This window comes from Phascolarctos cinereus, unplaced genomic scaffold (genome assembly GCF_003287225.1).
Source record: "Phascolarctos cinereus isolate Bilbo 61053 unplaced genomic scaffold, phaCin_HiC Scaffold_3;HRSCAF=262, whole genome shotgun sequence".
Taxonomy (NCBI): domain Eukaryota; kingdom Metazoa; phylum Chordata; class Mammalia; order Diprotodontia; family Phascolarctidae; genus Phascolarctos; species Phascolarctos cinereus.
In genome coordinates this window covers 186,917,383-186,944,598 of record NW_027555736.1, presented here as the reverse complement: position 1 = coordinate 186,944,598, position 27,216 = coordinate 186,917,383, and the positions used below count along the sequence as shown (strand labels likewise).

The 27,216-nt window shown below is 41.5% G+C and overlaps 1 pseudogene; it reads right to left on the bottom strand.

Annotated features, from left to right (window-relative positions):
* Positions 1-8,490: 8,490 nt before the first annotated feature.
* LOC144456448 (U2 spliceosomal RNA) lies at positions 8,491-8,592 on the bottom strand (annotated as a pseudogene).
* Between the last annotated feature and the right edge of the window lie 18,624 nt (positions 8,593-27,216).

The following is a 27,216-nucleotide window of genomic DNA, read 5'->3' as shown; positions in this document are numbered from 1 at the left end:
CTCCCCAGCAGCTGCATGTACTAGCATTCCTCTTGGACCTGGAACTGTGACCCAGAACTATTTAGGGTCAATAGAGTTACCAATTACTGTCAGTTGCACCCAGTGCCAACAAAGGATGCCCTGTAATCTCTTTCTGACTGGCAGTCCAGCCCTGCTTATAGTCTCCAGGCCCAAAGTGCCTGACGCTGCTGCTGCTTCTGCTGTGCAGCCGCTTAGCTCCACCTTCTCTGCTCTGGGTTAGCTCCTACCTCCTTGTCAAGACCTCCCCTGCCTACCTCCCAACTTGTCTTAGGCTGGAAAAAAGTCTCACTCTGAGCTTTTGTTGGCTCAATTGCTGCAATATTTTATTGGAGGAGTTATTTTAAAGTGGTTCAGAGGGGAATATTGGTAGAGTTTGGCTAGGTTGCCGCCTGTACTCCACCCCCTTGATCAGAAACCAAACCTGCCCTTTAATTCCCAGCTCAAATGCCACCTCCAGGTTGCCTTCCCTGACATCCATCCTCCCCCACCCTGATTTCACAAATGACTTAGTTCTGTAGCACCCATCCGTGATTATTTTGAATCAGACGTATTTGTGAATATGGCAAATTCCCTACTGGATGAAAGTTCCTCGAGGACAGAGGTCCTGTCATTTAAACATTGGATCCTCTCCAGAGCTTAGAACAGTGCGGTATGAGGAGTAGGAGTTTGATAAATGTTTGTTCAATGAAATTAAACCTAAGTGTCTAAATAAGAGACTATTGCAGGAGTCCAGGTGAGAGTTAATTAGGGCACTTGACTAGAGAGGTGGCAATAGGAGTGGAAATAGGAGATAGCCAGGGCATCATCAGTCCTGCTTCACCCCTCTAGGAGATTATGTCCTAGAGTGAAATCTGTCAACCCTAGTTATAGACTGTCAGAGCAGGAAGAGACGACTTCCTCACTTCAAAGAGGAGGAAAACTGAGGCCAGGAGAGGGGGCTCATAGTCCTGGAGATGGAAGAGAACTTATAGGTCATCTAATCCAACCTCCTCATTTTACAGATGGGGAAACTGAAACACAGAAAGGTCTAGAACCCAGATGATTTGACTATGTGTTCTATGTTTTCTATTATTCCAAGATGTATTCCACTGTATCTTGGGCCATCTCCAGATGTCCTGATCCATATCTGGCCACTGGACCCAGATGGCTCTGGAGAAGAAAGTGAGGCTGGTGACTTTGCACAGCCCTATCACTTAAATCCAATCCACTTGAAGGTCATGGCATCATCTCCCTGATATGATGGTTGTCTTTGAGAAAGAAGGACATATAGCAAACAGCATGGGGCAGCTAGGTGGTGCAGTGGATAGAGCACCAGCCCTGGATTCAGGAGGACCTGAGTTCAAAGCCAGCTTTAAACACATAACACTTACTAGCTGTGTGACCCTGGGCAAGTCACTTAACCCCATTGCCTAGCCAAAAAAAAAATAGCAAACAGCGTGAAGGTTGTCTATACCTTTTCCCCTATCCCAAACCCAGGAAGTTAAAGGAGAATGTACTGGTTATCCCCTGAGTTTGTCTGCAGTGAGGTGTAGTTATGGATGAGACATTGGCCTTACAATCAGAAAGACCTTATCCAGCTTTGGAGCTTTATTAGGCCATGTGACCTTGGACAAATCACTTAACCTTTAATGTGCCTCAGTTTAATCATCTGTAAAATGGGGAAGCTGAACTCAGTGATCTCTAAGAGCCCTTCCAGGTCTGATTCTTTGAAGGTCCTATATCAGGTTCTTTGGCAAATACAAGGGAAGAACCCAAAGAACTCACCATCCATCTGGGAAGATAGGACTTAGCCACCTGAAACAATTAGAGAACTATTATACTGCTACTTTTTGAGAAGTCATTTAATATAAAGGAGTTTGAACTTTGTTTGGTATATGACAAGGTTCCACTGAAGATTTTTGAATAAGGGAGTGACATGTGTAGGCCTGTGCAAAAGATGAGTTTCCTCACTGGTGTTCCTGCCTCTTCTTCCTCTGCCCTCCCAAACCTCCCCCACCCTGCCCTAAAGACCATATGATCATTAAGCCAGTGATAGAGGAAGCTCTCTCAAAATGAGTATGTCATCAGATAACCTGGAGATCTGTGTTGGTGCATCCCAGGATGGGCAGAGGCCTGGAGATTATGCCATATGGCAATAGGATGAAGGAACTGGGTATATTTAGAAGAAGAAGAAGAAGAAGAAGAAGAAGAAGGAGGAGAAAAATTGGTGAAAGCCAAAGAGAGATAGATCAAGGCTTGATGTTTAGAAAATCTTAACAATTGGGGCTGTCCAAAAGTAGAATGGGCTGCCTTGGGAGGTCGTGGGTTCCCCGTCACTGGAGGTCTTCAAGTCTAGGCTAGATGGCCATTTCTAGGGATTGTTATAAAAGAATTTGTATTACATAAATATATAAAATACGTATTTAATATATTGCAATATTTATTATTGTTGATATAGAGGGAATTTTTCCAGCTGTCTGAATGATGCAGGGGTGTGCTGGTGTTTTAACAACCAAAAAGTTTTGCTCTCCAAAAAGCAGGTTAAACTTTTGAATTTAATCTGCATTATTAACATTTTCTCCCTAACTTTAAGTCTAGACAATCAAGAAAACTAAATCAAGTTCTGATTTGTAGTATTTGCAGATTTCTGAGGTATAAATATCCACACTGAAAAATTTAATGATCTTCTAAGGCTATATCCCAAAGAGATCATACAAATAGGAAAAGGACCCACATGTACAAAAATTGGAAATTGAGAAGATGCCCATCAATTGGGGAATGGCTGAACAAGTTGTGGTATGTGAATGTAATGGAATACTATTGTGCTATAAGAAATGATGAGCAGGCAGACTTCAGAAAAACCTGGAAAGACTTGTCTGGTCTGATGCTGAGGGAAGTGAGCAGAACCAGGAGAACATTGTACACAATAATAGCCATGTTGTGTGATGACTAATATTGATAAACTTAACCCTTCCCAGCATTACAGGATCTAAGACATCTCCAGAGGCCTCGTGATGGAAAATGCTATCCACATCCAAAGAAAGAACTATGGAGTTTGAATGCAGATCGAAGCATACTATTTGCTATTTTTTTTCTTCTGTTGTGTTTTGTTTCCTCTTTCTGGTGGTTCCTCCTATTGGTTCTAATTCTTACCTACAACATCACTGATGTGAAAATATGTTTAATAGGAATGTATATGTATAGCCTATATCATATTGTGTGCCGTCTTGGGGAGTGTGGTGGGGAGGAAAGTGGAGAAAAATTTTAAACTCAAAAGCTTATGGAAGTGATTGTTGATAAATCAAAATAAATTAATAAAAAATTTTTTTTTAAAGAAAAATTTAATGATCAGCTTTAGTGAGCCAGTAGGACCCATCATCCTAGATGATATTTGAGGTTCCTTCCAACTCTGAGGTTCTATGATTTTTTTTTTAGGCAATTGGAGTTAAGTGACTTGCCCAGGGTCACACAGTTAGTAAGTGTCAAGTGTTTGGTCTGAGGCCTGATTTGAACTCAGGTCCTCCTGACTTCAGGGCCAGTGCTCTATCCACTGCGCCACCTAGCTGCCCCTCTGTGATTTTTTTTATCCCTACTGCTGATGCCCTTTTTATTTCCTTTCCCCCTTTCCACCAAAGCCCACTTCTCTGTCATGCAAATTCCACCCATCCCCAAGTCGCAGCTCAAGTCTGCCAACTGGCCCCTCTGGCCCCATTGATCAGGGTGATGCTACAATATTTGATGTCTGAATTGCAGAGTTTAGGACTTAGTTCTTACTGTTGTTCTGTTGTTTCCATGTCCAACTCTTCATGCCCCATCTGGGGTTTTCTTGGGGAAGGTACTGGATCGGTTTGCATTTCCTTCTCCAACTCATTTTACAGATGAGGAAACTGAGGCAAACAGGGTTAAGTGACTTGTCCAGGGTCACATACATCTGAGGCCAGATTTTAGCTCAGGCCTTCCTGACTCCAGGCTCAGCCAGCTATCCACTGCACCACCTAGCTGCCCTGGTACTTAGTTGTACTTTCTCTTATATGGCTTGATGTCATTATTAGTTCTGTCCTTTCATATAAAGCCCTTCCAGCACAGGGACTGTGTCTTTTACCTCTTTTTATTTAATGATAATTGTTAACGTTTACATGGTTCTTTATGGTTGTAAGGTGTATTATGCATGTCATTTGATTTTTCACAATAACCCTGGGAAGTAGATGCTATTATTATCATCTCTGTTTTATGGATAAGGAAACTGAACCAGCCAGAGACCAAGGGACCTGCCCAAGATTGCGCAGCTCGGAAGTGTCTAAAGCTGATTTGAATTCAGGTCTTCCTGGCCCCAGGTTCAGCACTCTATTCACTGCACCAAGTATCTGCTATTTCCCTCACAAATCCTCCAGTGTCCCAGCACAGTGCTTGGCACATAGTACACACTCAGTAAATCCTGCTTGGTCAGTTTTATCAGCTTCAGCCACCTGAGTGAAATAAAAAGTCCAGGGAAGAGGACAAGCGTGGTGTTATGGACAGAGAACCAGTCTTGGAGTTGGGAAGACCTGGGTTCAAGTCCTATCTAATACATTGAATATATGACCTTCGGTTGGGTAAGTCACTTGACCGGTCACATCCCTACACAACAAACCATAAGTTGTTAATTTATACTGGGGAGAAGATGTCCTGAGTGGGACTTCCCTACACTAATGAAATCACAGGTCCAATTGAAAGAACAAGAATTAAAACCAAGATCCCTCCCTTTATGGTGTTTGTGCTATCACAGCATTGACTGAGCAAGCTTTGCGTGCAAGGCCTTAAAGTGACCAGAGCCTAGTAAGATGCTTAATAAATACTTATTGGCTGACTAAGACAAAAGGAAAAGTTAAAAAAAAAAAGGCTAGGCCTCCCAAAAGTGACAGAACAGAATAAGGGATTGCCTACATGGTGTGAGTGAAGGTGAAGACCAAACACCCCCCATTCCACCCTTTGAAATGGTTCAATTTTGGATTAATACAAACAGAACCCTAGTAAGTAATCTCGGGGTCCAAGGCAAGCATCACAAAACATGCCCTTATAATACATAATTAAGAGAAATTCAGTTGGCAGGAGATGAGACTCTGGGACACCAGCACCAACTTGTGGTGGGGAGACAGTTGTTATTTTTTCAACTGAACCTATGATTTCATCAGTATAGGGAAGACCCAGTTAGGAACTTTTCTTCTCCCAGTGTAGATTTAGGTGACTGAGGTGATTTCTGGTAAGGTCACAGGCGGAGGAGCTGGGAGCAGGGCTAGGGAGATCCTCACAGAGCTGTAGGGAAGAAAGCACTCCATCAGGTAGCTTCCTCGTTTAACTAACTATCCTTGCTAACGCGGTGCTAAACTCAGTTGTTTCTACACTGCAGAAGGAGGGCAAAATCTGTCAAAATTTAAATATCATACATTTAAAAATTATGCAATTATTAAAAATCCTCATGTGAAATATTTGTGTCTTCTAAATTTTGGTGGCCTAGTGCAAAGACCCAGTTGCCTTTACCTACAGCTCTTGATTGGAGTTCCCTACTAAAATGCAAGTGCTCCTGAGAGAGAGAGAGAGAGAGAGAGAGAGAGAGAGAGAGTTAAGGAGACAGTCACTCACACCTTAGCATGAATTAGTTTGACCAGCTTGCTTTCTTCCTGATGATTAGCAGAACTGGGAAAGATAGGTCCCTGGGCATATTAGCAGGGCATTTTAGTGCTGCCTCCAGGTCCCATACAAAGGAACCTTAGATTGTGGCAGGTGGCTTAAATCCCCAAAGAACACTCATCCCCTTTTTGTTCTGACCTCTTTTCTCCAGATATATAGAACAAAGACTGAGAGTTGAAGGGCTCACTTTAAATAAAAATGTTAAAAATTGGAAGAGAGAGAGAGAGAGAGAGAGAGAGAGAGAGAGAGAGAGAGAGAGAGAGAGAGAGAGAGAGAGAGTATATCAAGAGGCTCAGCTGACAGAGGGGAGACACTGCCTTGGAGAGTCCTAAGGGAACTGCCAGCAATATTGGCCACTATAGGAAACAAGCAAGGGAGGAAAACCCGATCAGGGTGACTGCAGGCCCTTTCTGTTTCGTGTGGGTCAGAGTCCCCAGGCCTCAGTCAGCTTCTCCAAGTTGTTTGCTGAGACTGCAGTGTCAGCCTGGATTACAGCAACATTCTGGAGTCAGCCTTGTGCAGCCCAAATTCTCTTCTGGCTAAGTATCAGATGCCAGTATCAGTCCTATCTGACAACTGGGTCCTTTGCTTATTAAGAGATAGTGGGCCAAAGCTGTGGAGAGCTCAGCCAGCTGTCAACATCTGGGCCATGGGGCCAAGGGGTAGACAGGATGGTCACCTGTGAGGGGGAGAGATTCTGTAAGTAGCAGCTGAAAGTCGAGTGAGTATTAAATAAATGAATGAATGAAAAAAGCATATTAAGTGCATACTGTGTGCTAAATGCTATGCTAAGTGCTGGGGGGTACAGACAGAAAATTAAGACAGTCCCCATTTTCAAGGGTTTCACACTTTAAGATGACAAGGAGAAGTCAGCTACAGGTAGATAGAAATGCTCAGAGTCCTATAAGGCTACGGTATGAATGAGAAGACCCAGGCATTCTTAGGATGCACGGAGTGTTTGCCTCAAAGCAACATCTCATTATTGGTAAGGAGGTGGGATATGAGCCTAAGGGTCAGAGTGGGGAGGAGATTTCCTTCAACAAGAATGGGAGTGGGTGGAGATCCTGCCAGGAGGAGAAAAGGGGTAGGGGATGTTGGTAGGAAAGAGGTTGGGAGTGTGCTTTGGGATAAAGGGGAGAAAAAAGAGTGTGGTCAGGCTTGGAGCCAGGTCTGGCTGGTGCCCTCAAGGAACCCTTAAAGGCATCTGGCACGGTCTGGAGTAGGGGAGAAGGGAAAAGGAGGGTGAGGCTGTAGCCCTTCTGTCCCAGGAGCAAGTCAAAGCTATGACAGACACCAGTTCAGTCTGGGTAAACTAGGGGTTTGTTTCTTGGATTCTGATAGAAGGACCATTTATCTTGAATTGTAAGGAGAAAAGGAACATAAGCCTCCACCCCCTTATTCTGCCACAAAGTGGGAGGATTTGGGACTCTGCTAATGAATGGTCCTTCTGCTTTAAAGGACAAAAGAAATCTCTTGTGGTTCATGAGCTCATTTTTTCATACAGCCATCTGATTCTCTCCCATGTCGCACACACCTCATTCCCCTCCCCTGGAAAATCATCTGTCCTTAATTGTTGGTAAACTTTGCCAAAGAAGTTTCTATCTTCTCTTGTTGTGTAGCAATGAATTTGGGAACACCAGAACTCCTTTTTAGTTTCTGTTATCTTTATTACATCTGATTATTACACATCTTAATTCACCACACCCATGAATCAGGAATTATTCAGAGTTTCAGAGTCTTAAAATATTATCCTCACTTTAGAGAGTCAGTGTTGCATAAGACACAAAGCTCTAGGGATGAAAGACAGGAAGGCCTGGGTTTGAATCCTGCCTATGATTCTTATTAGCTGTCTTGGGCAAGGCTTACATTCATAGATTTAGAGTGGAAAGGAACCTTATTGGTCATCTCGTCCAGATTCCTCATTCTAAGGAGGAGGAAACTGAGACCCAGAGAAGTGTAAGGGACTGGACTCCGGTCACAGAGGCAGAAGCAAAATTAAGTTTCAGTGCCAAATCTTCTGACTCTAAATCTAGCTCTTTTCTTTATAATGCGCCTCCTCTCTGCTCACTTCTCTCAGTGCTGTGCACAACTAATTCAGCTCGCCACTAGAGCCAGGATCCTATACTAACTGTGAAGGGATAAGGCCAACTTAAACTTCTATCTCGAATGCGCATTGATGAGGCAGGAGACAAGAGGAAGCAACTGCGTTTATTTTTAGCAAAGCATTTACTTATATAGTAAAATAACAGGAACTCTCTTTCTCTTATCTGACTCCAATCCCAGAACAGACTGCTAATGACCATACAATAACTCGGGGAGTTAAAGATTGTTACAGATCCATACAATGGAGCACCAAACCAGGCGATCTTTGCTCAAAGATCAGCACTCGAGAGGGGCCTTCACCCATCAGTGAGACCTCTTGAACAGCCTGTGGCCCTCTACATCCTTATAGATCCCTAACATCTCAGCCTGTAAATTGTTGAGTGAAAATAGCACCTACCTCACAAAGTTATTCTGAAGATCCAATGAGAAAAATATAAATTATAATTTATATAAATATAAACTATTACTTTTACCTTGGAAATGATGCTGTAGTATTCCCTATTGTCCAAGCCTTGGAATGGCATCCAAGCTATTTAGAGTGATTGGGTGGGAGAGTGCAGGCCCAAGGAAGCTAGCAATATGGAAATATTAATCAATTAGTCAACCAACAAACATTTATTAAGCGCCTATGTGCCAGCACTGTGTTAGACATTGGCAATACAAAGACAAAAGTGAAACAGTTCTAGCCCTCAAGGACCTTACAGTCTATCCAGGGGAGACAAGAGCTACATATCCAAGTATATTAGATAGAGGATGTGTCAGATGTTAAACTGAAAAGAGTAGATACTACTCTTGATCTTAGCCAAAAGGCCAAGAAGAAGGTATGGGGTGTATGGGTGTTCAAGGAAGATTAGCATCTCTGGTGTGAGGGCTTGCTGAGCACTTTTCAGGGCTGCTCATCCACATTTGTGTCCACCTGGCGCTCAACTCTTCCCTGTGGCTCTAAGAAGCTGTAGCATGCACAACAGCCACCCAGTAAACCACCTCAGCAGACGGGATAAACCAGGTTAAGGGTAGCTGATGGGTGAGGGGGGAGTCTACTGCAAGCACGTGAAGACTTCCCCTGGGGGAATGGGCAGATGAGAACAATTTGTTCCAACGGTCATGAAGATGGCTGAAGCAGACATCAGGGAATGCTTAGAGCTTGGTCACACACTGGAAACCCCAAGGTCATCCATTAAATATCAGGCCATCATCAGTGTTCTTGACTTTTGTCTTGTCACTGGAATTTGATGACTCTGGAAGCTGATGTCTTTATGTACCTCTGCTTCACGTAATTCCAATTGATGTACAAGTCAAGACATCATCCATAATGTCATTGGTCCTCTTCAAAAATGAAAGACAAACAAACAACAATATAGGTATATATAAAATATATGGGCAGCTAGGTGGGGCAGTAGGTAGAGTGCCAGGCCTGGAGTCAGGAACATTTCTGAGTTCAGATATGGCCTCAGACATTTACTAGCTGGGTGACCCTGGAGAAGTCACTTAACCCTGTTTGCCTCAGTTTCCTCACCTGTAAAATGAGCTGGATAGGGAAATAGCAAACCACTCCCATATCTTTGCCAAGAAAACCCTAAACGGGGTCATAAAAAGTCAGTCATGACTGAAAATACTGAACGTCCTCAAGAGGGCCTGTGTGGATGGACTGCAATGTATACGAAGGGAAGTAATATGTAGTAGGACTGGAAAGGTAGGCTGGGGCCATGTTGTAAAGGGCTTTACATGTCAAAAATAGCTTATGTTTTATTATAGAGGTAATAGAGAGTCCCTGGAGTTTACTGAACAGGTGAATGACATGGTCATTCATGTGCTTTAGGAAAATAAGTTAGGCACCTTTATGAACAGAGGTCTCAGATGCTCTTAGGGATCTCAGAATAGCAAGAGATCCCATTTATTTATCTAAAGCTTTATGGTTTGCAAAGCTTTCTTTTAAAAATCAATATCTTTGAGGGGCAGCTAGGTGGCGCAGTAGGTAGAACGCTGGCCTTGGAGTCAGGAAGACCTGAGTTCAAATCCAGTTTCAGACACATGACACTTACTAGCTGTGTGACCCTGGGCAAGTCACTTAACCCTAGCCTGGCAAAAAACAAAATAACAAAAAAAAATTTTTAAATAAAAAAAAATCAACGTCTTTGGTTTTGACAACACATTCATTGCTGAATATATTTCTTCTCCCCCCCAACCCTGAGAGCCTTTTCTTGTAAGAAAGATTAAAAAAAGAAAAAAAATAAGTTCAACAAAGCCAGCACATCAATTACATCTGACTGAGACTATATGCATTATTCCACACTCACCCAAATCACTTTTAATCTAGCAATCCCATGAGGTAGATTGTATAAGCATAATTAGTGCAATTTTATAGATAAGAGGACTGAGGCACAGAGGAATGGATATGCCTTCCCCAAAGCCACATAGCCAGCAAGTGGAGGAGCCAGGACTTAAACTCTTCTGGCTCCCAGACTGGTGTTCATTCCCTCTCTCCCTGAAGGTGACTTTACTGTTGACCAGGTAATAGGCAGGCATAGACTAGGCTGCAGGCGAAGGGCAACATAGAACTCTTAACTACCTTATTTTATTTATTTTTATTTGTTTATTTATTTTTTGGTCTAGGCAATGGGGTTAAGTGACTTGCCCGAGGTCACACAGCTAGTAAGTGTTACGTGTCTGAGGTCGGATTTGAATCCAGGGCCAGCGCTCTATCCACTGCGCCACCTAACTGCCCCATACTACTTTATTTTAAAGATGAAGAAACTGAGGTACACCGTTAGTATCCAGGCTGGGATTAGAACTCAGATCTCCTCACTGTCAAATCAGATGTCCTCCACAAAGCAACTACAATACCTCCCCGAAGTCGGTGCACAATGGCAGTGAACTGAGATCAGGCACAGACTTTTCTTTTGTCACCAGGGTCCAGAGGCTGTTCCTCACCAAACCTGGGGCTTGTTCTTTGGCATAAAAAGTCTTTCCAGATCATATACTATCCTCAACCCTTCATAAACAGAAGATATGGATGGAGCTCCATGGGAATGGTTGGTTGGTTGTTGAAGAAGACCACAATGACATCACTATGTTGGAGTCAAGGTGCTGTGTGTCCATCTGTGGCTGATCAGACCAACCAGCTCAGAAGGCCCTGCCACAGGTCAGGCACAAATAGTCCATATGAACATTTAGGGTGGAGATGGCTCTAAATTTGCAAATTTCATGTTTCTTTTGAGCTACTGCAATCCTGCTTTGCTCAGAGCACAGCGTGTTCTTTGATGCAGGCATGCCATGCTAGATGGTCCTGTGCCAATATCTCCCATGTTTCACAATTGATTCCAAAGGTCTTCAGACAGACCTTGAGAGTGTCCTTGTATTACTTCTTCTGACCTCCATGCAAGTGCTCGCCTTGTGTGAGTTCTCCGTAAAACACTTTCCTTTGGAGCCTCTCAAACACTGAACTAGCTCTGGCAATGTAGGCATCAACCTCATCATGTATGTGTAACATCCCTGGAAAGAATGCAGACATTGCCATCAGTCACTGCTATTCTGAGGGTACTTCTAGGACATCCACGGGAAGTCCAAAATCGCCTGACGTTTTCCCAGTTTGCAATCTGGTTAATGGTGGGATGAGGAGATATGTCCTCTCTTCCCCTCCCTGAGTGGTTCCTTTCAGGGGCTTGGCTGAAGCTTCTCTCTCTTCCATTCTGGCCAACCACTTGAATCCTGGGTTCCAAACTGGTTTGCCATTTTATCTAAGAACCACAGAATGTGACTGAATTTCTTCAGCCAATCTCAATACACTTCCTATGTAGCTTCATTTCACATCATTCAATAGCTTTTACTCCTCCCAAATTAAAGATTGTTATGCCTAGCTTAATGCCTTTGATTGATTGATTGTTTCAGGTGTTCTAATAAAAGTAGCAGGAGTGGAGCATCTTATTATTTATATTTACTTTAAGTAGAGTGGAGGGACTGACCAATTGATTCAATCAACCCCCATCCATACATCAACCCTTCGGTTTAATATTTGTTATCCTTAGCTAATCTACTGGAGCATGTTCAGCTAAGTCCCAAATCCCAAGGATCTGTCTTGAGATTTGGAGATATTATGCATTCATTACACTTTTTGAATGATTTCCACAGTATTCTAGCTTCCAATTTCATGCTTGGTACAGGCTGCTTCCTATGCCTGGCATGATTTTTTTTCCTCAACTCTTTCTCAAGAAATTCAGTAACTAGTTCACAGTAATCCTCTCCATCTCAACTCTTGCCTCTTCTACACTAAAGGATTTCAACACACATGCGATGTTCCCTTTACGTGAACTTTGGCCTGCCAACTGCTAGGACCTATTCTTCCACTCCCCACCTTAAGCAGACAGAGAACAATCACACCTTTGATATCACCATCACCTACAAGTATTCCATTTGCATCATCAAGAACTCTGGGACTGCTTTTATCTGATTATAACCTCCCATCATTTCACCTCTCTCTAGGCATTGCTTCTCTTCTATGCCTGTTCTTCATCCTCTCAATGACTTCTGTCCCTTCTATCCCTCAGTATTCTCTTCAGCCGTCATCCCCTACTCCAGCTTCATTTTCCTTTCTTCACAATCTTTGCCCTGTTGGTTCTCACTGGCTCAATACTACTTTTTCCTCCCCTCTTGAATCCCTTCCTTCCTTCTCCTATCCTCACTCATGCTTTGCAATAATTCTACCCTGGATAGCTTCCATCATCTTCGTCTTCTGCTCCTGTTCACTTTGTGTTGCTAAGTGGATCTAGAGGAAGTCATGAAACCACTACCAGTTTATGCTATTTCATCTCAACTGGGCCTTCACTGTAGCAAAATAATCCTTTCTGTTATCCCTAAGTGATTCTCTATCCCACACCTCATGTGGGCTATGTGGTGGGTGAATGATGAAATGACTGAGGGAAACAAAAGGTTCAAGCTTCCAAGCATATGGATTTATTAAGCAATGAATGCCAATTTGCATAACAAATTGGAACCAGTAGTCTTCCTCAGCTTTGGCACAGGACCCTGAATACAGGGAGAGACAAATTTTTCTGTATTAAAGATAGTTAAAGAAGAACAATTTATTAAAAGAAAATAATTAAGAGGAGCAGTGGATAGAGCACCAGCCCTGAAGTCAGGAGGACCTGAGTTCAAATTCGGCCTCAGACCAAACACTTGACACTTACTAGCTGTGTGACCCTGGGCAAGTCACTTAACCCCAATTGCCTAAAAATTAAAAAAAAGAAAGAATGAAAAAGAAAATAATTAACCAGAGTGAGAAATTTAAGTAATCTAATTCCTAGTTGGAGAAAGGATTAGGGACTTTCCAAGTTGGAAGGGGGAGATTGAACAGGTGCAATTCCCTGAAATCAGAAAAAGTCTGTATTCAACTGTCTATTCAATCAAAGGAAACATTAACTGATTGACCATATGGGGCTAGTTTTCAGATAAGACATATGGGTTGCTTGAGATGGGTAATTGTGAGAAAACTCCTTGCATCAATCTTTGGATCTGACTGGTTCTGGTCAGTATGAGGTAAGGCCTTAGTTGAGGGTCTCTAAGCAGCAGGTAGAGGTGGTCCAGCTTCCCAGCCATAGATGGCTAGGTTTAAACAATGCAGTAAAGTTTTCTCGCAATTCCTACAACTGAATAGCTTTCTTACAAGACAGAAATTAGACTAGACCCATAATTGAATAGAAAGGGAACTGATCTAGTTCCAGAATTAAGTCACAAGATGGAATCAGTGGGTTTTGCTCAATTCTCACCACCACTTGCTGTTCTAATTCTTCAGCTGTTCCAACACTTTTTTTTCCCCTTCAAGTCTCCCATACCACCCTTACCCCAACCTCTCAGTGGAGGAATGTGTCTCATAGTTTACTAAGACAATAGGGCCTTTCACCATGAGCTCCTTCTTCATCTCTTTACATTTCAAAACCCATTGACATCTCCCAGCCTTGCCTTTTTTACTTCATTCTCTGATGAAGAAATGGCCCTTTCCTAATCCTGGTCAAACCTCGATACCATCACTTCCCATCTCCTTTAGTAGATTGCCCTCATAATCATCTTCTCTCCGTGTCTAATTCATTCTTTCCTTCTCTGTTTGCTTCTCAGGTCTTCTTCACTCCAAGCCTAGCACTCCGACCACTACAACAGAGGAATCAAACACACTGTCTCCTCCAGGGGTGGGGAACCTGCAGCCTCGAGGACACATGTGGCCCTCTAGGTCTTCAAGGGCAACCCTTTGACCAAATCCAAATGAAGTGTGCCCCCAAGGCCGCAGGTCCCTCACCCCTGGCCTATATGCCTCCAGCAACACTCCTGAGTGCGGCCCAAAGCTGACTGAAATGTAATTGGAAAATATTTAACAAAATTATTTTGTTTTGTTTTTAGACAATTGGGGTTAAGTGACTTGCCCAGGGTCACACAGCTAGTACCTGTCAAGTGTTTGGTCTGAGGCCAGATTTGAACTCAGGTCCTCCTGACTTCAGGGCCAGTGCTCTATCCACTGTGCCACCTAGCTGCCCCTGACAAAATTATTAAAAATAAAATAAAACATAGATTTTAAAACTAAGTCAATATGCAGCCAGTATGGTTCCTTATGTAGAGATTAGTTGAGTCTGACCCCTCTGTTTTATACCACGTTGACTCCTAAAGTATAGTACTAGCTTCCAGGGCATATGAGCTACAAGATGGTGGACTGGACACTTTCTTTGATCCCCACAACCTCTCAGACTTCTCCAAAGCAGAAATTATGGGTCAGAGATAAAGCAAGTCATCAGTTTCCATGGTCTAGGATAACCCAAACCCAAAAGAAGGTTAAAAAAAGCATAATAATAAAAAAGGTTAAACCAAAACTGACATATTCTAAAACCATTGAACTAAAGCAGACCTGCACAACCTGGAAGTTGCTAGGGGCCAAAATTAAAATAGGCTAAACTTCTTTAGGCCACAGATGTGTTTTTAGCAACTCACTTTCCAAGAAAGGTATAATTAATGATTAAACTATTTCTCAAAAACATATTTTTTATCAGGACGCAATCCAGAAACTGGAATCAGCAAATACCTCTTTTTTAAAATTTAATTTTTTTATTATTAATTTATTTTTAGCTTTTAACAATCACTTCCATATATTTCTGAGTTTTAAATTTTTCTCCACCCCCCCCCCGGCTCCCTCCCCAAGATGGCATGCAATCTGATATAGGCTGCAAATAGTATGCTTCAATCTGCATTCAAGCTCCACAGATCTTTCGGTGGATGTGAATAGCATTTTCCATCATGAGATTTTGGAGATGTCTTAGATTGCTTTGCTGAGAAAGAGTAAGTCTATCAAAGTCAATCGTCCATCACACAATGTGGCTGTTACTGTGTACACATTCTCCTGGTTCTGCTCACTTCACTCAGCATCAGTTCATACAAGTCTTTCCAGGTTTTTCTGAAGTCTGCTTGCTCATCATTTCTTAGAACACAATAGTATTCCATTACATTCACAGACCACGACTTGTTCAGCCATTCTCCAATTGCTGGGCATCTCCTCAATTTCCAACTTGGCCACCACAGAAAGAACTGCTACAAATATTTTTGTACACATAGGTCCTTTTCCCATTTTTATGATCTCTTTGGGATATAGGCCTAGAAGTTCAGCAAACACTTTATGAAGTTACCTTCAGTAAAAGACTTCCTAGAAGCAGCAATTTCTTTAGAAATCTGAAAACTAACTTTAGTAGCCTCGTCATTTTCTGAGTTTACTTTCTTGAAAAACCGTTGTTCCCCACTGAGATTTTCCAATAATTTGGATGCTTTAATTTGTTTTTCATTGGTGTCCAATTTGCTTAAGTCAGGATGTTTTGATTCAAAATGGTGACAAAGATTGTATTCCTTCAGAACAGGCTGTTACTTCTCAGCAAACAGGCACAATATTTTATCTCTCCTGTAAGTAAACAAGTATCTATTTGTCCAGATTAAACACTCTATGTTCTGATTCGATCTTCTTTTTTATCACCCATTTTACAAAGCCACTCCCAAAATGTTAATGTTAGAACCAAAAAATTTCCACAGCAACTACTCACATACAGAGAAATACTGAACTGAGTGTCTGATCTTGGAGACAGTGCCAGATACTCATGTAACTTGGAGAGCAGCCACACAGCAAGGGAGGGGAAGAAGCCCTTGCTCATGTCATAGGAGCGACAGCTGTGTTGGTGGGTAGCAGCACTCACTTTGTCCCCTGTTCAACACCAGTAATGACTGAAAATACTAGTGAAGGGGCAGCTAGGTGGCTCAGTGGATAGAGCACCGGCCCTGAAGTCAGGAGGACCTGAGTTCAAATCCGGCCTCAGACCAAACACTTGACAGTTACTAGCTGTGTGACCCTGGGCAAGTCACTTAACTGCAATTGCCAAAAAAAAAAAAATAAATAAATAAATACTAGTGAAAAGACACAACTCTCGCTCCTCTCAGACCAGAGACAGACTGATGGTGGTTGGTTGCCACAAGTCACATGACAAACAGGAGAGATTGCGCAGTGGCAACCCCTGTTAGGTTACATGATGCACAATAGTGACCAGTGGAAGGCAGGTTAAACGGGGCACGGACAAAGCACTCGTTACATCTTTACTTTGTTTTTAAAACTTTGGGCTCCAAATTTTCTCCCTTCCTTCCTCCCCACCCACCCTCTTTGAGAAGGCAAGCAACTCAGTACAGGTTATCCATGTGTAGTCATGGAAAACACTTCCATAGTAGCCATGTTGTGGAAAACTAACTCTATTTCCCATCATCCTATCCCAACCTCCCTCCCTGTTTATTCTATTCTTTCTTTTGACCCTGTCCCTCCTCAGAAGTGAATGCTTCTGATTACCCTTCTCCTAATCTGCCCTCCCCTTTATCATCTCCCTGCTCTCTTATCCTTTCCCCCCTATTTTCCTGTAGGGTAAGATAGACTTCCATACCCAATTGTGTATGGTATTCCCTCCTTAAGCCAAATAGGATCCTTTCTTGTAACAAATAAGCATAGCCCAAGTAAAACATCTCTTGTATGTGCCCCCTTCTCTCTCTTGATACTGGCACCAGTACCCTGGTCTATGCCCTCATCACCTCATATCTGGATTATTGCAGTAACTAGCTAGTTAATCTGCCTGCCACAAATCTCTTCCCACTCCATTCCATCCTCCACTCAGCTATCAGATTGATCTTCCTAAAACAAAGGTCTGACCATGACACCCCTATTCAAATAAATTCCAGTGATTACTTGTTACCTCCAGGATCAAATAGAAAATCCTCCATTTGGCTTTTAAGGCCATCCCTGTCTTTCCAGTTTTCTTCCACCCACTCCTCTTCATGTATTTGGCAATCCAGAGACACTGGCCTCCCAGATGGTCCTTGCACAAGACCATCTGTCTCCAAACTCCATGCCTCTGGCCATCCCCCATGCCAGGTGCTCTCTCTATTCTCATGTCCTTCTCCTGGCTTCTTCAAGTTTCAGCTAAAATACCACCTTCTACCAGAAGCTTTTCCTAGTTCTCTTTAATCTTAGTGCCCTCTTTCTGGGATTGTCTCCAATTTATTGTGTGTATTGTGTGTGTGTGTGTGTGTGTGTGTGTGTGTGTGTGTGTGTGTGTGTAAACAAACTATATAGAGAAAGAGAGACAGAGACAGACACAGAGAGAGAGACAGGGACAGAGACAGAGAGACAGAGACAGAGACATATACAGAGAGAGAGAGAGAGAGAGAGAGAGAGAGAGAGCTTGTTTATACATAGTTTTGTCACCTTCATTAGACTTTGAGCTCCCTGAGAACAGGGGATGTTGTTTTTTGCCTTTCTTTGCGTCCCCAGTGCTTGACACAGTGCCCTGCATGTAGTTGGTGCTTAATAAATGCTTGTTGACTTGATGACCTTGTCTGTGTCTGAGAATTCTGTGGAGAGGCAAAAGTTATGTTTCACCATCAGTTGTATCTGCTTATCTGTATTCATGTTGTTTCCTACCAGCAGAATGTGAGCTCCTTGAAGATAGGAAACACTTCATTTTCATCTTTGTAGCTTTAGGGCCTAGCACAGTGCCAGGCACATAGAAGGCCCTCAATAAATGTTTGTTGAATAATTGAATTAAATTGCATTGTAATTTGATTTGCATAATTAAATTAAATTGAGTTGAAATTGAATTACATTGTAAATCAATTTGTATAATTAAATTAGATTCAGGGTATGAGAGATGGTGGTCACATTTTATGGTAAATGAAAAATGTGCAAGGTTTGAAGTCAGAGGACCTGGGTCTGAATCTTGGTTTTTACTCTATGTTTGACCTTGAGCAAGTCATTAACCTCTTTGAGTCTCAGTCCCTCATCTGTAAAATGAGGGGATTTAACTGGATGGCCTCAGAGGTCCTTTCCAGCTCTAAATTTATGATCCTACAAGAATACAGGGTAGCACAGTTTTTCCCCCATCCCATGGTAGAAACAACCTTTACAAATTAGGGCATCAAAAACAATTGAGATAATAAACAAAAAGCACTTTGAAAATCTTGAAGGTGCTATATAAATATAAATATAATTATAATCTCTGCAAGATGGTAGTTCCTGATACTCACCTCTGCTGGTGTATGTAAGAGTCCTCAGGGAACCAAAATGAAGAGGTTCACTGTCGATCTCAACCTGTCATTTAGTTCAGCCCTCTTTATACTCAATTAACCAACTATTTATTTATTTACTTATTCAGTTAGGCAATTGGGGTTAAGTGACTTGCCCAGGGTCACACAGCTAGTAAGTGTCAAGTGTTTGGTCTGCGGCCAGATTTGAACTCAGGTCCTCCTGACTCCAAGGCCAGAGCTCTATCCACTGTGCCACCCAGCTGCCCCCAAACCAAGTATTTATTGATGGATTATTCAGGAGACTTTCAGTTTCTTGAAGGCAGGGACTGCTTGTTCCTGTTGCAGTTCTTTCTATCCTCACAGCACTTGGCACAGCGCCTGGCACACAGTAGCACATAATAAGTGCTTATTGACTGATCACATCCAGCATTGTGCTAGTGCTGAATAGGATAAAAGAAAAAAGAAGAGGACTGAGTGTTTGTCCCGGGGAGCTTACAATCTAGCTGATGAGACAGAATTACTACTCAGGTTTAGTGCCATACAATAAGACTTACAACTTGGTACATTAAAAATAAAAAATTTTAATATGTAATCTATTCTTCCACTGTTTGGGGGCAGCTAGGTGGCACAGTGGACAGAGCTCTGGCCTTGGAGTCAGGAGGACCTGAGTTCAAATCCTGATTCAGTCACTTGACACTAGCTGTGTGACCCTGGGCAAGTCACTTAACCCGGATTGCCTCAACCAAAAGCAAAAAAAAATAAATGATTAGAGTACTGGGTAGATCCCCTATGGAGAAAATGTTGGAAGGATCTAGTCAATAAGTATACAAAAAGACAGAAATAGGTTCTGATCTGTACTCTTGGAGGGACTTCATTGATGCATGGGGCCTTGGAAAAGAACTACTAGTTACACACATCCAGCTGCTAAAAACGCATATAAGTAAAAAAGATTTCTGTCAATTTATCTTACTAATTAGTATAAACTTTTAGCAGGATAAACTGAAAAAAAATGTGTTGGTTGATAACTTTGTTCATTTTTGAATGATGGCATTGTTTTTAAAACAAAATATCATTTGATCAACTTTGTTGTTCAGTTGTTTTTCCAGCCATGTCTGACTCTTCATGACCCCATTTGGAGTTTTTTTCTTGGCAAATATGCTGCAGTGCTTTGCCATTTCCTTCTCCAGTTCATTTTATGCTTGAGGAAACTGTGGTAAACAGGGTTAAGTGACTAGCCCCGAGTCACTCAGCTAGAAAGTGTCTGAGGCTGGATTTGAACTCAGGTCCTGCTGACTCCACCACACCACCTTGAAACCTGTATAGAGCCCTATGTCTATAAAATCACAACTCCAGACAAAAAAATTAAACATGTATAGAGAGCATTGAGTTCCAGAGTTTAGATAAGGTACAGAATAACAGGATCTCAGAAACTGGAAGAGACTCAACTGGTCTAGGTTATACCTCAGTCAACAGTCAACAAGCATTTATTAAGCATCTACTGCATACTAGACCCTGTGCTAAGTGCTGGGGATACAAAGAGAGGTAAAAGACAATCCCTACTCTCATGAAGCTCCTGGTCTAATGAACTAATGACTATGGATGAGTAAGATACAAGCAAAATAAATTGGAGATAAGAAAGGAAAGGTACTAGCATTTAGGGGTCAGGAAAGGCTTTTTGTAGAAGGTACCTGGCTAAAAAATCCTTTCTGCTACGTCCCCAAGAAGTGGGCATCCAGCCTTTACCTCAAGGTTTCTGATAAGGGGGAACTCATTACCTCCTGAGGCAGCGCCTTTCCTTTTTGGACAGCTCTCAGTCTTTCAGTTTTTCCTGAAATTTGTTTCTCTGCCACTGAGGCTGCCCATTGCTCCTAGGACTGCCTTTGGAGCCCAAGGGGAACAAATCGAATCCCTCTTCACATGGCAGAGGATAGCTATCAGGAAACTAGGTGGCATCAAAAATGGGAGTGTCAGAAATGGAGCTGGAAAGATGGTCTCGAATGTTGACTCTGACACTTGTTAGCTGTGTAACCAGGCAACATGGGACAAGCCACTTACCTTCTTTCTAACCTCAGCTTCTTCATTCGTCAAATGCGGATGATAATAATAGTTCCTGCCTCACTGGGTTGTTGGGATAGTATACATAAAGCATCATATAAATGTAATCTATTGTTCTGTCCCTTCTAAGTGCCTTTTTTTAAAAAAAAAATTTTCTTAATTCAATTTTATTTTCAATTCTGATTTTTCTCCCTTTCACATTCTACTCTCCACACTCTCACCCCTACCCCTGCCACCACACACAGTGAGAAAGCAAGAAAACCAGAAGCCACTACAAAGTGTATGGTCAAACAAAACACATTCCCACATTTGTAAGTTAAATGTTACTCATTTGTTCAACAGATCTTTGTATGTTGTGTTCAGACGCCCTTTATCTCTTTGATGACCTTCTTCTGGTCTGCCTCTAGCTCATTAGGATTCTTGCAATAATCTAGATATAGCGTGAGAAGGGCAGAGTATGGTGGGACTTTCATCCCCTCACTCTGCAGACTATGCCTCTCTTGAAGCTACCTAAAATTGCACAAGTGTCTTAGCTTGGTGATATCACATCGTTGACTCTCTTGAGTGCGTTAGGGAATTATAAAGCAAAGTTCGGTAAGACACCTGAAGGGAAAAGCTAGTGCTGATCAAAGTATCAAGAAAGGCTTCATGGAAAAGGGGTATTTGAATTGGGTTTTAAGGGATGCATAGGAGTTAGACCATGAGATCATGAGAGGAAGGACATTCCAGGCCATGGGAACAACAGGAGCAAAACCACAGAGGGAAAAGAGTATATGACATGTCAGGAAGAGAGAGATTAGAGTTATTAGTTATTAATTATTAGAGTTATATGAAAATTGCTTGGGACAAACATAAATTTTGAAATAGTTTTATTTTGTGTGGTTTTGCTTTTTTGGTGAGGCAATTGGGGTTAAGTGACTTGCCCAGAGTCACGCAGCTAGGAAATATTATGTGTCTGAGGCCACATTTGAATTCAGGTCCTCCTGATTTCAGGGCTGGTGCTCTATTCACCGTGCCACCTAGCTGCCCCTAAATAGTTTTATTTTGCAACAGCAGTGATCATGCATATGTTCTTCTACTGACACTAGGCTTACTCAAAATGTCTAACATTGGTCAGATGAATTCAGGTTGAGCTGGTCTCCCCACCTTTACTCAGTTGTCGGTTGAGTGTTAAATTTTATGTCATACTCTCTTTTGTTAAGTCTTAATTTTGTGGCTTTTAAGAATGGATGTTACTCCAAGGAAACATGCAAAACATTGTAGCTTTTAAAGAACACACTTCAGTTAACTCTTAGAAACGTTGCAATAGGGGCAACTAGGTTGCTCGGTGGATAGGGCACTGGCCCTGGAGTCAGGAGGACCTGAGTTCAAATGCAGCCTCAGCTGTGTGTCCCTGGGCAAGTCACTTAACCCTGATTGCCTCACCAAAAGGAAGAAAAAAAAAGAAAAGAAATATTGCAGTAGATGTTGGTTTGGGGAAGTCAAGGGTCATTCAAGTCCATAATGAAACAAGTATGATCAAAAAACTACTGCTGTGAAACAATTTAATTAATCCTCAGGGGGGGAAAAAGACCTTCAGTGGGACCTGATAGCTGAAGGAGTGACTATTTATTCCTCTACAATACAATATAGATTTCTTGAAGTTGGAAGAACAATGAGAATACCATTTTTTTAAAAAATGCACCAAATAACCTACTATTGAGGAAAAAAAATGCTTATTGTGGGCAAGATGATACAAAGACTAGAGTACTGAAGGTTGGAGAAAGGGTAATTTTTATTGATTCAATTTACTTTTTCCATCAAAGGACATGCCAAAAGCATTGTCAGAAGTACAGGTGACCCTGTAAAATCTGGACATCTTCATCATCAGCTTGTAAAACATTTACCCAAAAATGTTTGTGGGATGTTTTTTTACTTCCAATTGGCATTCTAAAGTGATTTTCCTAAAGCGCAGGTCTGACCACGTCAACCCCATGCTCAATAAACTCTAATGGCTCCCTATTGCCTATAGAATCAAATGCAAAATTCTCTATTTGGCATTCAATGCCCTTCAAAACTTAGCACCTTCCTACCTTTCTAGACTTTTTACACCTTATTCCCTGAGAAGTACTCTTCTACCCAGTGACACTGGCCTCCTGGCAATTGTGTGAATAGGAAATTCCACCTCTTGGCTCTGGGCATTTTCTCTGATTGACCCCATGCCTAGAATGCTCTCCCTCTTCTGCTCCTACTCCTGAACTCCTTTCCTGACCTTCCTTTAAGTCCCAACTAAAATCCCTTCTCTTACTGGAAGTCTTCTATGTCCCCTCTTAATCCTAGTGCCTGTCTTCTGTTAATTATTTCATATTTATCCTATATTTGGCTTGCTTGTATATATGTTTGTATGTTTTCTCCCCCATTAGATTATAAGTTCCTTGAGGGCAGGGACTGTCTTTTGCCTCTTTTTTGTATCCCTAGCACTTGGCACAATACCTGGCAAATAGTAGGTGCTTAATGTTTATTGGTTGATTAATATCCAACATAATATGTGGTTTCACAGCAAAGAATGAAAGAACATGTATCAAAATCTTGTAAACTCAATGTCAAATCATGTAAAACACATGACTGAAGTGAAAGGATAGATTACATGTTAAAATTTTTTTATTTTTAATGTACAAAGTTATAAGGCTTATTGTATGTCAATAAACTTTATTATTTTCCTTTGTCCCTTGTAATTCACACAACACTGTATGTCTGGAGAATACAGTCTTGTGAAACAACAACAGAAAGATAGGATGATGTCAGATTGGATTGAATGCCAGGTGAAGGCATTTGAATTTTACTCAGGAGGCAGTAGGCAGTTACTGAAAACTTTTTTTTTAGTAGAAGAGTGACATGGTCATATCAGTACATAAGAAAGTCAGTTTGGGATTGTTATGCAAGATGGATTGGCTGAAGAATGGAGAGGAGGTGGGAAAACCTGTTAGGAGATCCTTACCGAGGACCTGTGTTAGAGTACTGGCCTTGGGAATAGAGAAGAGAGGATGGAGATAAGAAATACTGTAGAGATAGAATCAATAGGATATTCATTATAATGGAATACTAATGTGCTATAAGAAATGATGAGCAAGTGGATTTCAGAAAAACCTGGAAAGACTTACATGAACTTACAAAGAGTGAAGTGAGCAGAACCAGGAGAATGTTGTGCACAGTAACATCCACGTTGTACAATGACCAACTTTAATAAACTTAGCTCTTCTCAGCAATGCAAGGATCTAAGACAATTCTGAAAGAGTCATGATGGAAAATGCTATGGAAAGAACTGTGGAGTCTGAATGCAGATCAAGGCTTAATATTTTCTCCTTTTTTTGTTGTTGTTTTTTTCTTTCTTATCGTTTCCCCCTTTTGTTCTGATTCTTCTTTTACAGCATAACCAATGTGGAAGTATGTTTAATATGGTTGTGTGTGTGTATATGTAGCCTATGTCAGATTGCTTGCCACCTTGGAGAAGGAGGGAGAAAAAAATTGGAACTCATAATTTTATAAAAAGTGAATGTGGAAAACTAAAACAAATAATTTTTTTTTAAAAAAAGAGGGCATAAATGGGAACACATTAGAAACAATGAGGAGAGAGAATACAGATAGCCCCAGGATTACAAATATGGGAGTTTGAGTAGAGGGTGATGCCATAGACCAAAACAGAGGTCAGAAGGAGAAGTAGATCTTAACAGACAAGTCATAAACTGGTTTTGCACATGTGAAGTTTGAGGTGCCATCTGGTTGGAGATGTCATAGACGCAGCTTGGAAACGTGGGTGTAGATCCCACTTGTTAGCTGTGTGACCATGGGTAAGTCACTTGAATTTTCTGGGTCTCAGTTTCCTCATCTGGAAAATGGGAATAATAATAGCACCTCATTAATTGCAATCTGTCTGTCATTGATGACTTTTGGGAGAACAATTTTGGTGCAGTGGTGAGTGTAGTAATAGAAGTGATGGGATATGAAGTTCAGAGAGTGGTACCCCTTTTCTCTTCCCCTTCTTTTTCCTCCCTTCCTCTCCCCTCCCTTCTTTTCTCCTCCTTGCCCATCCTCTTCTCACCATTTTTATTTAATGGAAACTGTCTTTGATTTTTATTGTGTATTTATTTTTCAGGTTTTAAAAAATATACTTTTATTGATATCACTTACATTTTCCAGGTATTATTTCTCCTTTCCCTTCCAGAGAGCAATTTATAACCAAGAAAAAAATAGAACAAAAAATATTCAGTAAAACTAAGCAACATTTTTAAAAAAGTCTGACTTAATATGCAGTATTACACACCTGAGTCCCCACCTCTACGAGGAAGATGAAGGGAGAAGTGTCTTCTCCACACCATGATGCCTTCATTCTGGTCATCATCCCCATCTCTTCCCACCTTCCGCTTTCTTACCGTTCTCCACCTAGACGCTACCTCTAAGATACCTGGTTTTCACAAACGAGATTTCACCTTATCTTGCCAGGAATCAGGTGTTGTTCTACTTCCCAGTCATCTCTATATACCTCGTGCCTCCCTCTCCCTTGCCCCCCCCAACTTGCACCCCCATTTCCAACTGCTTTTTATGTGTTGTCTTTCCCCATTAGATAAACTCCTTCAGAACAACAACTATTGTGCTTGTTCAAATTTTCTTGCTTGAATTTGTTGGACCAATTCCTGAAACATAATAAGTGCTTAATAAATTATGTATATTATCTATCTGACTGTCTGTCCATCCATTCATCCATCTGTCTACCTATCCATCTATCTATCTATCTATCTATCTATCTATCTATCTATCTATCTATCTATTTATCTTTCTATCTTTCTGACTATCCATCTATCCATCCACCCACCCATCCATCCATTCCATCCATCCATGTGTCTAGCTATCCATCTCTCTCTCTCTTTGTGTCTGTCTCTTCTCTGTCTTTTTGTCTGTCTCTGTATCTCTCTCTCTCTCTCTCTCTCTCTCTCTCTCTCTCTCTCTTCTCTCTCTCCCCCTCTTTCTCTATCTCTCTCTGACTCTCTCTGTCTCTGTCTCTGTCTGTCTCCCCCCCCCCCGCTTTGGACCAACTTGGTCATGATAATATCAGAGCATTCAATTTCCATTGTTTTTTGGTTATCCTTTCCATTTATATTGTTGCAGCCATTGTGTATATTGTTAGCCTATTTCTGCTTCCTTCACTTTTCATTAGTTCGTATAAGTCTTTCCATGCTTCTCTGTCTTTATCTTATTCATCATAGACTCATAGATTTAGAGTATCATTTCTTACAGGATGGCAGCATTTCATTCCATTCAGGTACCACAAACTATTTAGTTGTTCCCTAGTGGATGAGCATCTACGTTGTTAAAGAACCCTTTTTCTGCCTTGTCTACCAGCTTCCTCAAATGTGGCAGGATGGAACCTTATTTTTTTCTAGAGAAGCAAAAAGTCTAGAGGAAAAAAGAAAAGGGGGAAGCAGATGAAGGAAGGGTGGAAATTAAGGATAAAGAAGGGAAGGGAATCAGGTGAAAGCAGAAGCAACTGGGGAAAGGAAGGAGAACAAGCAGAGGAAAAAGGTGAGGGAAGAGGATGGTTTATTTACTAATCTGTATATAGGACACCTTCAGTGGGCTGAATGTCGAGAACTATCTGCACCCACAAACACCATGTGTTTTTCTGCCCCTATTTAATAAAGCCAACCTGGATGTCTAGAGCTTGGAGGGACATCACTCCAGGTAACTTTAGTTCAGCCCTTGGTTACGCCCTCCAAAAGCTGACAACATCAGTAAGTATAGGAGAATATTTCTTTTTTTTTTAAATTTTTATTATTTTTTTTATTTAAAAATTTTTTTTTCCATATGCTTTTGAGTTGAAAATTTTTTCTCCCTTTTTCTCCCCCCACCACCCTCCCCAAGACGGCACACAATCTGACATAGGCTTTACATTTACATACCCATTAAACATATTTTCACATTAGTGAAGTTGTAAGTAAAAATTAAAACCAATAGGAGGAACCATCAGAAAGATGAAACAAAACTCAGCTGAAGGTAAAAATAAGTGAGAGCGATGCGACTTCCATAGTTCTTTCTTTGGATGTGGACAGCATTTTCCATCCCGAGGCTTCTGGAGATGTCTTAGATCCTTGTAATGCTGAGAAGGGTTCAGTTTAACATTCTTAGTCATTGCATAACGTGGCTGCTACTGTATACAAAGTCCTCTGGGTTCTGCTCACTTCACTCAGCATCAGACCATATAAGTCTTCCCAGGTTTTTCTGAAGTCAGCCTGTTCATCATTTCTTATAGCACAATAGTATTCCATTACATTTATATACCACAGCTTGTTCAGCCATTCCCCAACTGATGGGCATCCTCTCAATTTCCAATTCTTTGCCACCACAAAAAGAGCTGCTATAAATATTTTTGTACATGTGGGTCCTTTTCCCATTTGTTTGATCTCTTTGGGATATAGCCCTAGAAGTGCTATTGCTGGATCAAAGGGTATGCACATTTTTGTAGCCCTTTGGGCATAGTCAGGAGAATATTTCTGAACAAAGAGGGAACATCTCTGTTAAATGTGGATATTGGAAGATATAAAATGAATACATAAATAATAAATCTACTTGTTCTGTGTTTACACAACCAGAAACTCTGTGATTTCTCAGAACATCTGAAGGGTATTTTTTCTCTAGGATAGTATACTAAGGGTGGAGAACCATTGCAAACTTCTCTGTAATTGGGAAGGTGCCAGGAAGCAGAATCAGCTGGAGACAAGATCATGAGGCTCTCCACAATCCCCTCGGTTGCCCTTGTCTTCCTAGCACCCAAGGTCTGCA